Source organism: Cryptomeria japonica, unplaced genomic scaffold (genome assembly GCF_030272615.1).
Source record: "Cryptomeria japonica unplaced genomic scaffold, Sugi_1.0 HiC_scaffold_110, whole genome shotgun sequence".
Classification (NCBI taxonomy): domain Eukaryota; kingdom Viridiplantae; phylum Streptophyta; class Pinopsida; order Cupressales; family Cupressaceae; genus Cryptomeria; species Cryptomeria japonica.
The window spans coordinates 390,040-402,473 of NW_026728932.1; positions in this window are offsets into that span (position 1 = coordinate 390,040).

Sequence of the window (12,434 nt, forward strand, 5' to 3'; positions counted from 1 at the left end):
CAACAAAACTAAAGTTCCACAAGTTATCCAAATTGCTACACATGTCTAGAAATCTATATATATATATATATATATATGAGTTTATCAAAATAAGACCTATCTAATATAATTTACTTTTTCAAACATGACAAGTGAACTTAAAGCTCGTGGTACATATAATCTGGATGCCCCCTATCTTTTATAATTTCTAAATTTTTTTCACGATCTTCAATAGGCAACCTCCACTTTTGGTTGCCATGTCCTCTTTTTGGCAATGTCTCCAATTGCAATCTTGTCGCTATTACTAAGTGAATGTAGTGTAGAACTTTTTGGCCAGGCATATAATCAATGAATGTTACACCATTTGTATCTATCTTTATTTGTTGATAATAGGTGCCTTCAACAACAACAGAACCAATGGGATATTGTTGCCCATCATCATCACTGACTGATTCCAATAACTTGCATTTTGGTTGTGTGCATCTCAGTAGATAATAATTTACACATTCAGTATTGTCAGGATCATCAATCACTACAAAAATATCACCTGTGAAAATAGACCGTGCATGTATATATATTACAAGCAATATTAGTTCATTACACATTTTTAAATTAATTTTGAACAATATTAAATTAATGAAGAATTTAAAAATTTGTACATGTACATATATGTAATTTACAAAATATGCATTCACGCACCTGTAACAACTAAATCAGAAACACGTTCATAATTAGTTGAATATAGAGGATCATGAATATCAATAATGTCACTATCTTCGTAAGGAGGCATTGTATAAAATTCTTTCATTTCCCATTGCAAAACATATCCATTATGAATATTTTGACAATGAATATCTCTGTTGCTCGCAATGCAATCAACACAAAAGCATGATTTTCCTCTTGCAAGAATAACATGAGGCTTGCTAAATCCCATAGTCATGACTTGATGAAAACTTCTAGTAACATTAATTGATTGACAATTATAAGGATTTGATTGATCAATATATGATAATACAAAAATTATTTAGTCAATTTTAGTTCATTTCACACACACACACACACACACACATATATATATACACACAAATTTTAAAAATAATTCAAGAACACCAAGAATGTTTAAGAATATATATATATATATATATATATATATATATATATATATATATATATATATATATGTACCTTTAACTTCCCAAAAATAATGCTTGTTGTAAGTTGTATCATGACCAACAAAATGATTTTTGCACCATTCAATAATATCATTAGAATTACGTATGGTGTTCCCTGTACAAAAGCTCTTTCTTTAGAAAATTGGACAACCCACATGTATGTATACACATATATATATATATTTAAATTAATCTATGAAGATAATTTACCTGCAAGTTCATGTTGGTGAAGTGCACGCTTCACACATGTTCTTGCTCCATCATGCTCTCCTTTTCCATGTCCACTCTCAAAGAAGTTCTACAAAAACTTTATGCTATGTCGAGCATGTTGTAGGGATAACCAGTTAAAATTTGTTTTAGACTTAAATTGCCCTGACATGAATAACATATATATTATATATATTTAAACTTTTGACCTTTTATATACAATCAAATCATATATATAATAAAAAAAACAACTTAAATAATCAATTTCAAATCTAATGTACTTACCGACAGATCCATCTGACCAAATCCAATGTTGTGTACATTCTATTCCACAATCTTTAATATCTTCAAAAAATATTCGAAAACAATGTGCTACATAGCTCCTATCATGACACGTATCATCACTGATATAGAAATGGACCTCCTTGATGATAATGCAATCATTTTCAGTACTCTCTATACCATCCACATGAAATTGTGCATGTCTATAGAAAACTTGTACAAATATTGCAACTTGATCAGAATGATAATATTGACTTTGAATTTCAGTGTGAGGACTAAATGTATAGTTCTTGGAGAAATCTACAATTGAAAGAATACAACCTGGTGGAAAACAATTCTTTGAATCACGAAACTGTTTAGCCTACCATCTTGCACCATGATAATGTTGGATATGTGGATATATCATATTACAAAATCTATCTATAAACTGAATGTAGGGCAATTCACTCTCTTTCAACATAATTTTTTTGGATTCAGTTCCTAACTTACTTTGGTATGTCTCATATTCAAATCTCTTCCATATAACTAATGTATGAATATTAATATTCTCAGTTTGTAACACAAACTTACTCAAAAATCTACAATCATTGCATTCACCTTTTATACATTGTATTTTGAACTCATCTGAATCTTCTAATTTATCAAATAAAATAGACTTCACAAATTGTGTTGTACTTGTAGGAATGACTAGATTTGGATTAATTGTTGCCATGAACTTCTTATATGATTGCAAGTGTAGATGAAATTCAACATGATTTCAGCAACAAGAAGTTTCACATACCTTATTTATTCTTACAAAGCAAGGACGAAATCTCTCAAATATCCTTTGGCAAATCTTTACATCTAGAAATTCTTTCTTGAATGCTTCAAACAATTCACCTTGTGTTGTATCTAAGAAAAGTTTTGGATGTGTAATCTTTTTACAATCTTCATCTATCATCTGTATAGTATCCCTTCTATTGGAAGAAAAACAAGATTGGTTGGTCCAATAATCAATGACCTATCTTTTTACATCTTCAAAATTTTTGCCTTTTCTAGGAACCCTACAGATATTTACCCAATTCTTTTCGATGTTTTCATCCAACATATTTCTCTTCATAATGTATCTTTGAACAGTTCTTCTAGATACTTGTGTTCTCAATACAATTCAATGCTTCTTGTAAATTTTTAATTATAGTTTCTTTTACTAATGTATCAAGAGAACTTTTCTTATTACCAACACCCAACAACTCCAAAACAGGTTTCATTTCCCTTTTCCTAAATAACTTAGCAAATAATTGTGCTCTTCCAATAATAGACTTTTTAAAAAATAATCATGCCACAAATTCTTACAATGCAATTTTAATGTGCTTTCAGGTATCATAGCTTTAGATGGAATTTCATTGAAAAGACTATCTTCATCCATTTCCATCAAATTTTCCATACCAGATTTTTTTTTTCATCTCGTACCTGAGTAGGTGTTTCTTGAACATCATTAGGTTGATCTTGAACATCAACGGATTGGTGTTGACTACATTTTGCATGACCTTTCATCTTATCGTCCCTTTTACGATCATACAACCTTGATCTAGTCCTCTTATTCCCCATTGCAAAAAATATTTAGATCTTCAAAATTTTGTGTTTGAACCTAAAAGCAAAACATGCAAATATGCAAATCTTCAAAATTTAGTGCTTTGAACTAAAAAGTTTATATATCTAATAACTTTTCCTTGGTTCTTAAGAAAAAAATATAATTAGTGAAATGTATAAATAATTTAGCATTCTTAAACTTAACATGTGTAAATTTTATGCATTTAGATCATTTGACTTTAAGTCCAATTTTTATAATTTAGAAAATAAAAAAATAAGGCTCAAGAAATTTAGGAGCATTGATAAAAAAGTAAGAAATTAAGTATACTTCAATTAGATACATTTGACTATATGCAATGTACATATGAACATGATTTAATAACATTAATTGCTTGAACTCACTTAGCTAATATATAGAGAATTTGAGTCAAGTATTAGGAAATAAAATATAATATAATTCAGTACTAAATAGTTTTGGATATATGGCCAAGTAATGGTTATCGTCGTATCGCAATGACTAAAGAATATGGTTAATCTAAAAAATATTTAATTTCAAAAAAAAAATCTAATATTGTAAATTAAGCATGATTGAAAAAATAATTTAAAATAAAATACTTGGAAAGGGTAGAGGCCTTCCAAAAAAAAATTCAAAATCTTCGTCCCTTTACAAAATTAGAAATATTTGCCCTTTTATAATCTTCCTACTCACTCCAAAATGCCAATCTATTTGAAAAAAAAAAAGATTTTTTGCAAAAATAACTCTTATTATTTTCACACTTGATTGTTTTGGTTTTTTTAATGGGAAAAATAATTCTTTTTTATATGTGGTTCAAGCGACTGGTCGCTTGTACGACCGATCACGTCGGCCCTCACAGTTTCGATCGGAAGGGTTCCGACCAGAACGACTTATGTGGAATGCCAAGTGGCAACCACATGAACAAAAATGATGATTTTCTCAAACTTGTCACTTCTGCAACAAAATTAAATAGGTAAATTAAACTTATTAAAAAAATTAAAAATACCCTTTTTTAGAGATTGAAGTCATGATTCTACTCATATAATTTTTTTAATGTTTTGATTACATTTAATATATATAAAATTAAAAATACCACAACTAGGTATTCTTTTATTTGATATGAGGCTGTTTTGAAAAACACAAAAAAATATCGAATCACTTCAAAAAAATTTGAAAAAAATGGATCACTAGAAGAGAGAGTCTTCTCCAAAAGGGTATTTTTAGATTTTGGATTATCATAAATTGAATAGACAAATTGTGGTGGGAGACAAAAACTGTCAAATTCTGGTGTATTCAACTTGCAAATGCTATTACAAAGAAAATATACATCAATTTTTTTTTTTTCATGCACTATATAAAAATGAGATCTATATCGGATATCAAAATGAGAAAAAAAAGTTGATTTACATTTACTTTTGAGGTGGGAACCAAACCCCTTGTTTTTTAGCAATAAAAAAATGGACTTTAAAGCTAAGAGAAACATAAAAATTATTGAATTTTTTTTTTGAAAAATAGTAGACTTAAACTTCAACAAATTTTACACATTTCATTAGTTTACATCATCTTCAAATTCAAAATGCAAATGACACTTTTATGATGATGAAATTGAATAGTTATTGTTGTGTTAGCCTTTTCCTTTGTAAAAGTGTGACACAAGTTTGTACTTTTACCCACCCCTTCTGTAAGCACACAAGTTAGGTAAATTTTAGATCCAAAAGACTTTGTAAAATAGGGGCCTTCAACAATACGTTTTTTTGATAGATTCAAAGATCTGATTTTTCCATGAGTTCTTTTGCATCATTAAAAAATACCACCTGTAAAATTTCAATACATTTCCAGAAATGTAAGAAAATCCAAAAAAATTGCTAATTTGCTTCAAACATTATTTTTTTTTATGAAAAAATCATATAAAATGCAAAAGTGATCCAAAAAATCTAACTTTTTTACTGGAAACTCCTAATAGCCTTCCAAACTTGAATACAAAAATTCTTGCAAAAATTACAAGCAGTTTGTGAGATATGATCAAAATAATGCAAAACCCTAATTTTTAAAGATCCGATTTTTAAGGAAATATTTTGAATCACAATTAAAATCACAAAGAACAGATCTTGTGTAAAATTCTAAGATCTTTCCAAAAAAGTAAACAAATCCGAAAAATTCGCTAATTTGCTCTCACAATTAATTTTTTATGAAAATGCATTAAAAATTCATAAAACATGCAAATCTTCTTCAACAATTCTGAATTTAATATTGAAATATCTTAATATTGTTATTGACATGCAGTAGAACTGTTATGCCAAAATTCAAAGCCGTTTGTGAGATCTGATCAAAATAATGGAAAAACCTAATTTTTAAAGATCCAATTTTTTAGGAAATATTTTGTATCAAAATGAAAATCACAAACAACATATCGTGTATAAATGTGAGAAATTTTTTAAAAATTAAGAAAATCCTAAAAATTCTTTCATTTACTCTCAAAATTAAGTTTTTTATGAAACTTCATAAAAAATTAACAGAAAATGCAAATGTGCTCCAAAATTCTGAATTTGGGATTGAGAGCTCTTCATACTGTCTTCAACCTTTCAACAAAATTTGGTTCAAACATTCGAAGTTTTTTGCGAGATCGGATCAAATCTCTCCAAGATCTTGATCTTGTGTCCAAAACCCTAGCTGCACAAGGTTATTCTCCAAATATATATCAATGATTGGTTATAGGTACTCATGGATACATGGAGACATAGGTTATGTGGATAGTCTCTTGTGATTAGAGACGTGTTGAGATAGTTGATGGTTTCAACAAGAAGACTGGGGAGCATTCACCTAGTATAGACTTGAGAGGAGATTGTTCTTAGAGGAGTCATGATGACTTGGATTTCTTGGAGGAGCATTCTCATTCCCAACACTTGGTCTACTTGGTGGTTTACTAATTTAGACGTATTGTCCATTGTTTCTTTTAGGTGCATTATATTTATTCTTATCTTTCATAGATATGGATCTTGAGCTATCAATAGATGGTTAGTTCTAGATGATTCAGTTTGAGATATGTTTGGCATTGGTTATCTCCTTGTGCTTTGAGTTATTATTATGATGGCATTCATTGATATTGAGTTTGGGAGTCTTGGAAAGTGATACTGTACAAGTGATCAGATGTTGTCATTTATGGAAACTCATGCCAACAATTCCATCCATAGTTCATGATTTGATTTTACCAGAAGTTAGATTGAGTCTTAGATAGGTCCACTAAGATAGAATAGAGTATCCGACAGAATGCAATATTTTTGTTGGCACTTTATTTCATTTGAATATTTTATGTTGCGGAGCTAGATTAAGATAGTTGGATGTCTAGAGTACCTTATTCTAGAGTCTTAGCCTTCGATGATGATTGTCATGCAAGTTGGAAGATCCGGTGTACAGGTTTTTTTGGATGAATAGTGTGGTATGACCAACATGTGTGAGAAATCATTATGCGGATTATGTGGGTTTATTTTGGTGATCATTTCTATGTTTGAGGATGTTTTTCTGATATCTGGGAAGCATGTGGACAATTATTTTTGGTTTGCATATGCATTGGAGTTCGGATTGAGCTGACAGTTCTTACATGTTTTGTGTGTTATGTGTTTTTGGGACGACATGTAGAAGACCTAATTCATGTTGCGAATATATAAGAGCGATTGATATTGTAATTTTAAAGATTAGTATGGGTGTGAAAAGTATTTGTGAGTGATTGTGTACAGTTTCACATGTGTAAGCGAAGGATTTATACTCTGAAATATTGAAGAACAACATAACAATGTAGTGTAGCAGAGCAGTATGTGATTAATAGTTTTGTGCTTAACCAAAACTATACCTTGGAATTTTTAGATGCTTTTTTTCAGTTCAGACATTCCAATTATCTTTTGTAGAAGATATTGTAAGGTAGTGGGTTTTTCGGGGTTGTTTCTCTTCTTTATTTTGAGCAGTGAGCTCTAGGCAGTGTGCTTGAAAGCATACATCCATTCCCTATAATGTAATATTTTTATACTTCAGTAGAATATTCATATTGTGGGTCTCATCCCCACTATGTTTTTGTCCTTAATCAAGGTTTTCCATGTATAAAATCTGGTGTTATGGTGTAGTTGTTGATTTCTTTGTGTTTCTGCATCTTTCTTTCATTCATTTACATTAAGTGGTTAAAAGGACAAGTTAATAAGGTTAAAAATTGTAGAACACTAATTCAGCCCCCCCCCTCAGTGTTCCTTGATTCCAACAATTGGTATTAGAGCCTAGTCCCCCGAAAGAAGCATAACAACTTTAGGAGGATCTGAGAAGGTGAATCAATGGATTCTGGTAGTCTTCAACATCAACTTATTTTGGCACTTGAGGATCTTGATCAATCCCAAGCTGAGGTTTGATAGATGAAAGCGAATCTTAGAGATGCTGAAAAATTCATGCAGTCATTGAAAGATTGGTTGAACAATTCAAGAGAGAAGAGAAGGGAACTTGTTGATAAGATAAAGGAGAAAGAAAGCCAAAGAATTGATGACCAATCCTTGAAGGAGAAGAGAGAAGAATGTGAGAAGATTGTAAGAGAGAATGCAACCCTAAAACATGAGATGGAATCTATAGTGATGAAATTGACCAATGAGATTGAGGAAAGAAAGAAGAATGAAGAGAATCTTAATTAGTCCTTTAAAAAAAGATCTGATGAATGCAATAGACTTCATTGTGAGAATGGTCAACTAGAGCATGATTTGCATGAAACCAAATAAGAACTTGGAAACCAGATTCTTCTTCTTAGATATGATCTTGAAGATGCAAATGAGGACAAAGAAAAGTTCAGAATCAGTTCAACCAAGTTTAATGAGATGCTTGAAAGTTAGGTTAGTGAAGATGACAAGAAAGGACTTGGATTTGAGAAAGGTGAAAGCTTCAGATCTAGTCAAAAGTCTCAACATCAGAAGAACAAAGCTCAAAGGCCTCAAGTAAGGCAACCTAATGCTTATAAGTTTAATGGTAACTATTTTATTTGCAATAAATTTGGTCACATGGCTAGTCAATGTAGAAATAAAATTAATCAAAATGGTCCATCTTTCTTTGGTAAATGTTTGAAATGAAATAAGTATGGTCATAAGTCAAATGAATGCAAAAGTATGATAAATAACTTTCAAAATAAAAGAAATGTCAGATGTTATGCATGTGGTAGGTTTGGACATGTTGCTAACCAGTGTAGATCAAGAGGAAATCAAGGAAACTTTAGGCCTAGTTAGAGAAATGTTGTTTACTATAATTGCAACAAATCCGGTCACATTGCAAGGTTCTATAGAAGCAGAAGTATGAATAGGAAGGGTTCGACATGCAAAAACAAGGATGTACAGGCAAATGTAAATGGAAAAGATAAAGTGGAGGAGATTAAAGATCGAATGAAGAAGACATGAGTTAAGAAGAGTGACTTGGATATTGGAAACGAATCCGCACTGGATTTTGGTGTTGGAAGTTCATGCGGTAACTAAGCTAAGGCATCTGACCTTGGGGGAGTTTTCATGAAAATTTTATAAACCCCCTATTTAAGATCCATGCTTGATTCCAATAGGTTGTAGAAGCTGTATTTGATGATTACAGGTCGATTGAAAGGATTTGTGGAAGTTCTTGAGTAATGTTGAAGGTTCATAGAATAGTTTTTGTGGAGCAAGTCTGTATCCGAAAGTATTAGGGAAAAGTGCATTTATTAAACCTAAAGGTTAGGTGTGCAGAAGATAAAAAGACACTTAATCACTTCATTTCTCATTTTGCATTTGAAGAGAAGAAGAGAAGAAAGTGGTCTACAAGTACAATATCCAGAGATCAAAGTGTGAAGGAGATTTCCCAAGAAAAAACCTAATTCGGCGGTTAAGGTATTTATCAGTGAACTTTTCAAAGTTTGAAAATTTTAAAATGGTTGCCTCTAGAATTACAACCCCATTAGTTGTGGATATTACCGAGAGAGCTTGGCCAGACTTCAAGAAACATCCATTCATCTCCATGGAAGATGATCCGAAGAGTGTATTCTCATCAATCCCACATGGTGTTTTGCACATTCAAGATATTAGGGTTTACACTCACTATAACATTGAGGAGTTAAGAATCTCTCACCTATTGAATCTCTACAATAAGCAGTTGGTTGATGAAAATTTCAGGTTGAAACCAAAATTTTAAGTATTAGAGGATAAGGGTTTTGCACAGTTCTTTAAATTTCTGATGTTTGATGAGCGAGAATGGGTCCAGTATGTTCTCAGTAGAGTACATGATGAATTAATGTGGTTGAACAAGCCTTTTAAGATCAGAAAGAATGTTATTAGAGTTTTTACTGGTTTGTGTTTATTCGGAGAGATGCCATTGTTGGAGTCAATAAAGAACCAAATTGTCAATGACACAACTGACTCAAAGTTAGATAAAAAATCCATGACAATCAATGATATATTAAAGTATGATGTCAGATTTTCTTCAATGGTAATTAGATACACAATATACTACTCCGGCAGAGAGAACTCTGTATCCAGGACAACCATATGTCCTTCCTATGAGATGGTTTGGGATGATAAGAAGTATGATCTTTGTGAGTTGCTTCAGAGTGAGATGATAAAAAAACTAAAGAAGATCAAGGAGGATAGGAAGCATCCATTCAAGTATGACACCTTGATCCTATGTTTGTTTTTCTATTTCATGAGTGCAGTTCTGGAAGTCAGTCAAGTCCAATGGGCTTATGAAAGACCCGTTGGAGTACAAATTAGAGAATTATTGTACAATGTTGGTGACACCAATGCCCGAAAAGCTATCTTATGGGGTTATTTCAATAGCTTGTAGAGAGAGATGCATGATAGAGAGAGAATGCCTAAGTCAATGGTGGAGAAGTATTAGGACACTATATGTTTCATGGTAGACACTAACCAATATCTGATGGAAGTAGTTGAGTACAAGACAGTATGGATCATGCCCATGGGGTATGACATTGAAGAGAACATTGTTGAGCTATATGCACAATATTTGTTAAGTAAGTTGGTGTAGTACATTGAGGAGAGGTTCAAAACTTACGTTGAGAAGAGCTTGAAGTTGGACAAGCAGTTCAAGAAGCCTAAAATCTAGAGGAAAGTGAGGAAGGAAGTTGAGGCATATGCTAAAAGCATTAGGATTCCAAGGAGGTGGTCTGGGAAGCGAGAAAGAGAAACATTATATCTATAGAGGATCCTATTAAGGAGAAGAAGGCTAAACTGGAAGTCTCTTCCCCAAGCCCAAGTAGACAAGGAGCACTGCACCCTCCTTTGGTCTTGCCAAATAATCCAGCGGTGAAGGGAAGAAGAAGACAGTAAGCTTTATGATTGTGGAGGACAATGAGGAGACAAATTTTGATGATTTAGTTAAGGAGGTAAAGGCCAAAGCAACTAAGGTCACTGAAGTTGCTAAGGAGAAGGCATCCGGTGGAGACAAGACAAGCAAGAAACCAAAAACCTTTGAAATAGACAAGGTGATCAAATAAGTAAGATTTATAGTTAAACCTCTTATGTGATTAGATGAGATTGTAGATGAGCTTGATAAGAATAAAAATTTGAAGCCAATGTCTGAATGGTATGGCAATTTTGATGATAATGGAAAAAGGCCTTTAGAGAAAGCCATTGTTAAGTATTTGAATGTGTACAATAAAGTTATAATAGAAATAATGTTAGAGATAAAAAAAAGTATGTATGATATTTTTGAAATGAGAAGATAGACTGCAAATAAGGAATATGAAAGGTTAAGAGAGTATGTAATTGTGAATTTTTGTCCAGTAATAGTAGTTACAAATATGAACAAAATACTTCAAGAAGCTAAGCCATACTTTAGAAGCAAAACTAGAGTCAATAAGATTATGATTGGTCTAACTGGTGAAGTAGTAAAGGATACAAAGAAAATCCTTAAGCTAATTTTGGAAAGAAATCAATATGTTGTTGTATCATCAGCCCCCACATCATAGGAAGAGTAGCCCAAAGATGATCATGCTGATGAAAGTGCTTTGATAAAGGAAGATGATGTGGGGTCAAGGGGGTAGGTAGCCCATGGTATTTGTACATGGTTTTATAGAACATAGTTTTTATGTAATACCACTTTGTATTTTTGTGGGAGCTTATGTTTATAAAAGAAACCACAAGGGTAGTTTTTTGGGTTAGCCAGTTGAGTCAGCTAGCCAGGTTAGCATTTTTGGAGGTTGGAGGCATGACATGGGATGTGTGGTTACATGATTTTTCACATGGAGTGCTTCTTGATGGTTGGGTTTTAGAAGCTTTCACAATTGTATTGTAAAGGATGCATTGCTGAATAATACATGGTGATGGATTACATGCTTTTTCACATGGAGTGCTTCTTGATGGTTGGGTTTTAGAAGCTTTCACAATTGTATTGTAAAGGATGCATTGCTGAATAATACATGGTGATGGATTCTTTTGGAGGCTTAGGTTTTTCCCTCATAAGGGTTTTCCCAGGATATATCTTGTGTCGTCTTTGATGGGTATGTTGTCTATTCTTTACATGTGGATTCAATGAGTTTATTTTGTTGAAATATAAATTGGGTTATGTGAAAATTATCATAAATTTGGTTGCAAGTTTCCTTACAGAAGAAAGGATAAGAGGAAGTTTGTGATGTGAAGATAATCAAAGAGATTCAGAGCAGAGAAAAAGAGTTGTGATTGAATTATATGCGAGTTGTTTTGAGATTGTGGTAGAGATGTGAGACAGAGTATTGGCAGTTGAGGTATAAGTTATGTGTGTTGATGTTGGTTGCTTGATGTAGAGTTTAAGGACAACTTCATGATTAGGAGATCCTTCTTTTCAATTCATTTTGTATAAAACAATGAGCTCATTCTTTGTGATCTGATATACATAGTGGATATATTTTGTGGCAAGTGATCACTGTGGTTTTTCCTTGTTTGGGTTTTCAATGTATAAAATATTGGTTTTCATGCATTGGATATGTGTTGTTGATTAATTGTTTATTTTCTACATTAATTTTTTATTTAGACTAATTAAACCCCCTCCCAGTCTTGCCATGGCTCCAACAAATTTAACCTCTAAATTTATGAAATTTGATTAATAAGATCTATGAATGCAAAATTGAAAATTAAAACATTCCCAAATTGGATCTGAGATAATTAATCCAAATTAGGCAACCCACAAGTTAATTTTAGAATTATAAATTAGGGTTTGTATAATTTTAACCTCTAAAT